This window comes from Dipodomys spectabilis, unplaced genomic scaffold (assembly GCF_019054845.1).
Source record: "Dipodomys spectabilis isolate Male_0828 unplaced genomic scaffold, ASM1905484v1 ptg000122l, whole genome shotgun sequence".
In the NCBI taxonomy this organism is placed as follows: domain Eukaryota; kingdom Metazoa; phylum Chordata; class Mammalia; order Rodentia; family Heteromyidae; genus Dipodomys; species Dipodomys spectabilis.
Genome location: NW_024870799.1, coordinates 75,450 through 81,493, shown reverse-complemented (window position 1 = coordinate 81,493; position 6,044 = coordinate 75,450). Strand labels below are relative to the sequence as shown.

Sequence of the window (6,044 nt, the reverse complement as noted above, 5' to 3'; positions counted from 1 at the left end):
GCATATCTACTCAGGACCCTGAGAATTATGGATAAGAGTTGGAAGCCAATCAGGCCAAAAAATTCCTAAGATTATTTTTCCAAAATTTAAATAAACTAGCAAAGGTCCAGGAATGGAGATGTAGCTCATATAGTAGCTCACCAATCTAGAGAGAAAAGGCTTAGCGAGACCATGAAGCCCTGAGTTAAAACTCTGAGCACACCAACATGCAGGCATGCACACACACACACACACACACACACACACACACACTCACACACTTACTCAAAATATCTTTGGGTCAGTCTTTTCCATTAATTTCTTTGTGTGTGTGTGTGTGTGTGTGTGTGTGTGTGTGTGTGTGTGTGTTTTAATTGTGAAAATACTGTACAGAGGGGTTACAATTACATGGGCAAGATAATGAGCACATTTCTTATCAAGTATTGTAGCCTCCTCCTTTGTTTCCCCTTCCCATCCCTTCCCAGCCTCCCCCCGGCCCCCCACCCAATCCTCCCCCCCATTAATTTCTTTGTTAACAATATTATATGGGTGAAATAAAATAAACTCTTCCATCTTAGAACATTTTCTAATGTTTTTTATTGTAAAAGTACTGTACAGAGGGGTTAAAGTTACATGAGCAAAGTCATGAGTGCATTTCTTATCAAGCATTGTTACCTCCTCCTTTGTTTTTCCCCCCACCATCCTTTCCCCTCCACCTCCACAAGTACACTTCTCATCCCCACACCCCCACATCCCCCAACATGTTGTCTTGTGCATCTCATTGTTACAATGGCTCAACTTTTATCTCTATTTAAGCATTTTGATTTTTCCCTTTCCTTCCCCAAATTAGAGAAGTGTATTTTCAGGATGTAGGTGCACCAACATCAAATCCAGTGAAAACAGGGCTTATACTGTGCGGGAGGACCAAATAAAAAACAAAAAAATCACATTGTACATTATAAATATGTTAGAAACAACAGTAAGAAAGAATAAAAAAAAATACTTCTGTCCTTATCTTGGGGTTCATTTAGCTTAACATCATCTTATTTAGTAATATGCATATAGCTTTTGATCTTTTCTGCTTATCCCAGTTTTCTGCTTATATTATTTATTGCAAGTAAGGGATACCTTACATATATATACATTCCAATCTATATTTATATTTATGTATATAAATATACATATATACAAATATATATACATATATATGTATGTGTAGTTAGATAGATAGATAGATAGATAGATAGAAAGATAGATAGATAGATAGATAGGAAAATACATACACACACACACATACACACACACCAAATTTTCTTGATTCATTCATTTTCTGAGGGGCATCGGGTTTGTTTCCCTATCTTAGCTATGGTAAATAATGCTGCAATAAACATAGCTGTGCTGGCAGTTATAGTATGGTCTTGTTTGATCATTTGAATGAATGCCCAAAAGTGGGATTGCTGGGTCATAGGGGAGCTCTATGTGGAATCTTTTGAGGAACCGCCATACTTCTTTCCAAGTGCTTGAACAAGTTTTCACTCCCACCAAGAATGGAGTAGGGTTCCCTTCTGTCCACATACCCTCCAGCATCTCTTGTTATAAAAATGTGGAAATCTTCATGAATTTGCATGTCATCTTTGCGTAGGGTTCATGCTAATTCTCTCTGTATTTTTCCAATTTTAGTGTATGTGTTGCCAAACTGAGCACAGAACATTTTTTATACATAAAGTGGAATTGATTTTCCTAAACTAGAAAATTCAACAAAAATAAGTTCAAAAGACTTGTCGTGAAATTTTAGAACCATATATTTCTTATGTAAGCACACATTTAAGAATAAAGTCAAGTTAGATATGTCAAAAACAAAATAATTCCAGATATTTGTTGTTCAAGAGATGTGTAAGAGTAGAAATTCAATTATTCTATACATGGCACCTGTCATAATGAGCACTGTAGCAAGTGCTAAGGTTTGTCAAAAATTTTATTGTTTTAAATATGTTTAATTTTGGGAATTTGCTTATATATGCCAAAATTAAGACTGTTCGGCAGGTCATAAAACTTTTCCATAAAGTATTTAAGATTTATGGTAGCAGACATATACTACTAAGTATGTACATTTCAGAGTTTATAGAAACTTTACTATGAGAAGTTACAAAGTCTGTGTAAAGAAACAGAGAGAAGAGTTAAGATTTTAACTACACAGTTTCTGTTAAAACTTGAGGGCTTCTTTTATATGTTAGTGAGAAACAAATGATGATATAAGCCATATACAAATGATGAGATGAGCCATAAAGAAAGAGTAACCTTAGTGGGTAACTTTAAAGGCTACCCGTAGCCTACAAAACTCTTGTGAAATCATAATCTTAGCCAGTTTTAAATGTACAGGAATATGAGTAAATAGGAAAATCTAATATGTAGAACACTTCAAAAACTGGAAACACTGGTGTTTGGTTTTTATTTTATTAAACATTAATAATTAATTATTGGTTTTCTTTATTTGTAGCATTGTTTTCCTTTTTGTAATAGAATACAACTTTTCATAACTCATCATCAGGAGGTACTTTGAGAATGTTACTGGGATGTCCACACCATTTTTTATTGATGCATGTGAATGTACAAAGAGAAAAATTAAGAACAAAATATTGATTTAAAATTTTCTCAAGTAGAAATCTGAATCAGAAGTGTTGATAAATGTATACACTTAAAATCTTAGTCCTAGGCTGAAGCAGTGTCTTTACAGAATTGAGGCTACAAATGTGAGAGCTGTGTTTTGTTTAGTTTTTTGGTTTGGTTTTTGTTTTTGTGGGGCTTGAACTCTGGAGCCTGAGTGCTGTCCCTCAGCTTTTCAGCTCAAAGATGGTGCTACCACTTGAGCCACATCACCACTTTTGTCTTTTTCTTCTTCTATGGTGCTGAGGAATCAAACCCAGGACCTCATGCATGCAAGGCAAGCACTCTACCACTGAGCCCCCTTCCCAGCTTCTGAAAGACTATGTTTTAAGAAATCATCTAAACAACATTTGCTTTTTGGTTTGGGTTATATAATGAAATATATGAATATCTTTTTACATTTTTGTCATTTTCATACTTCTTTTTATTGTGAAAATACTGCACAGAGGACTAACAATTACATGGGTAAGATAATGAGCACATTACCTTTGTTTCCCCTTCCCATCCCTTCGTATCCTCCCAACCGTCCCCCCAACCAAAGTTGTAAAGTTCTTTTTTCGACATAAAGACTTGTACATCTCATTGTTGAAATTGGTCCTCCTGTATCTCTGTTTTAACGATTTGTTTTTTCCCTTCTCCTCCACATACATCAACTTCATATATAGTGAAAACAGGGGTTATACCATGGGGGAGGGAGATACAAAGCAATAAAAACATAATTTTATAAATATGTTAGAATCCATCACATGAAAGATCTCTCTCTCTCTTTTTTTTGTCAGTCGTGGGACTTGAGCTCTAGGCCTGGCAGCTGTCCCTGAGCAATTCAGCTCAAGGCTCATGCTCTACCACTTGAGCCATAGCTCCACTTGTAGTTTTCTGGGTTTTTTTGTTTTTTTTTTGTAATTAAGTGATTACAAAATTTGCCAATTTTCACAGTATTTTGGGATGATGATGCTCATTTAAAGTCACAAACTCATTGTAGCTTTCCTGGAGCAAATTGTCTATCACGGTCTGTAACATATAATGGTGTACACATATACACCATACATGTGATCAGCAGCATGGGGTTATTTAATAGTGGTTCGACCAGAGGAGTGGAAGTTCTTTGTTTCTTCTTTTCTTAAGTCCTTCTGCGTGGGTGATCTGCAAGCAGCCTCCTTTTTCTCTGGGACTCCAGCAGCCCCTGCTGCGCTGCTTGCCACCAGTAAGCACTGGAGGTGGAGTCTTCGTGCTTCTCTGTTCTGAAATTCTTTTTCTCTCTTTCTTTTTTGTTATTTTCCACCTCCTGTATTTCTCTGGGTGTTCATCTTTTTGTTTTTGTCGGTCTCTTGGGGAGGTTAAGCTTAGGAACTCTAACTCTCTTTTTGGTTGGGGAGAGCTGTGACGTTTCCCTACTGCCCTGTTGCCATCTTGGTCCCCCCTCCCATTTTCATACTTCTAAATTTATACTAACTTCAGCCACTTTATCCTTTGCAAAGTCATGAAATAGCTCTGAGAATTTGCTTCTGTGAAGATTGTTTTTGGATTTATTTCTTCTGCTCTCTATCCATTCCCTATTCTCCAGTTAGAATAATTTCAAATAGTAAAAATGGAAAAAGAGAAAAAAATCATGGTGAAAAAACAGAAGTAGAAAATTCACTGGACTTTTCTGACTACTTCAACCAACGTGAACTATTGGGGAATACATGTACACCTCATTCCCACTGGTACTCAAAGTCTCTAGTTAGGCAATTCTGATGAAGAAAAGGAACTAGATGAAAAAGTGAGGAATGGTATCATTTGCTAGAAAAAAAATAGAGAAGTGTCCAAGCAAATTTCTTCATTGGGCTGTTGAAAATAATCGGCTTACTACAGTGCAGAGACTACTTTCCAAAAAGGTCACTCATGTGAATACTAGGGATGATGATGAGTGTAGCTCTCTTCATCCAGAAGCCTACAGTAGATACTTAGACATACTGCTTATATGTGGAATAATACCAGAGTGGCTTCTTTCTTACTGCATCATGATGCAGATACCAATGCCCAAACTAAAGAAGTCTTGACAACCTTGCATCTTGCTGCTGGAAATAGAAATAACAAAGGTACGCTGGATCTGCTTCTATTGAAATATTATATCAAACCCGGTCAAGAACAACTTGGAAGAAGCTGCATTTAATATTGCCAAAAAGTTAAGTATGTATCACCTCTTTGAAGTTGTGGAAGGCTGCAAAAATTTTTCTCCTAAGTCATAATGGTTTGGTTAAGTTTCTTAAATTTCAAAAATGCCTATCCATCTTTGTGTCCATACAAAATATTTTCACAATACAAAACCACATTAATATCTTACTTTAAATATTCATGGATTCCATGCTATTCTTCCAAGTGAATTGCCTAACTTCGATGTCAAAATGTATTCAAGATTTGTTTGTATACATCTATAATGATTTCTGCAGAGTTTGTGATTTTTATAATCAGAAATAATTTTAACTTATCTGTTGAAATGAGTAATACAGAAACTAAAGATATTTCTGTTGCTTGTCTGAAAAACGACATTTTAAAGTAATCTGTATTCTGTTTGTATAATATCCATAATCTATTTCATTCTCTCCTAGATATAATACTTTTAATTCTACATTGTTTCATAATATATAGGTTCATTAATAAATGTGTCATTTCAGATAGCATTCGATATAGAAATAGTTTAAGATTCTTTTTTTTCCCCTAGGTCCTTATAGTATTTTATTTCTTTGGGATAAATTGAAAATGTTATCTAATTTCAAAAGTTTTGTAAAGGTTATGCTATGTAAAGGCCTTTCTAAGGTGATGATTTAATACACTGATGTCAAACTAATTTTCAATTCAATGAATTACATGTATCGTTACAACTGTATTTTTGTAATCAATTTTTAATAACTGTTTTTCATTTCTTGCATCTGAAGAATGAAAAATATGGAATACTACACAAATTTTCATATCATCCTTGTGCAAGTGCCGTGTTAAACTTTGTATTGCAATTAGGGTAGATTTGCTGTTGAAGCATGTAGTATCCTCTAAATTTAAGTAGTTAATGATGCAATCTTTATACAGGCATATATGCTTGGTTGACTATTTGTAACTAGGAAAACTTATTGTTCCTAAAAATGCTATTGATATTACTTCTCTAAAATTCTGTGTATATTGGAAAAAAACTTATATTGTTTGTTCGATTGCTCACATTTGCAATTTTTTTGTCAATGAGTATTTTAAGTCTTTTTCATTTTAGATTTCATCATACTTTGAAGAATTTAAAGCTAGGTCCAAAGGTGATGGCTTTTCAAGTACTTATTTATCAGCTGAGTTAGCTTTGTGGAGCTAAGGATTCAAAGTAAGCCTTGCTTAAGAGCTACTTCTAAACTTCTGTAGCTTAAAAATTCCTATATGAG

General features: G+C 34.6%; 1 non-coding gene and 1 pseudogene across 1 annotated transcript; both read right to left on the bottom strand.

The window, feature by feature from the left end:
* Positions 1 to 1,576: 1,576 nt before the first annotated feature.
* On the bottom strand, positions 1,577 to 1,683 carry LOC122115628. The gene has a single exon (XR_006148818.1). It is a non-coding gene; the product is annotated as a U6 spliceosomal RNA (small nuclear RNA).
* A 3,882-nt stretch (positions 1,684 to 5,565) lies between these two features.
* Positions 5,566 to 5,662, bottom strand: LOC122115637 (annotated as a pseudogene).
* Positions 5,663 to 6,044: the final 382 nt, after the last annotated feature.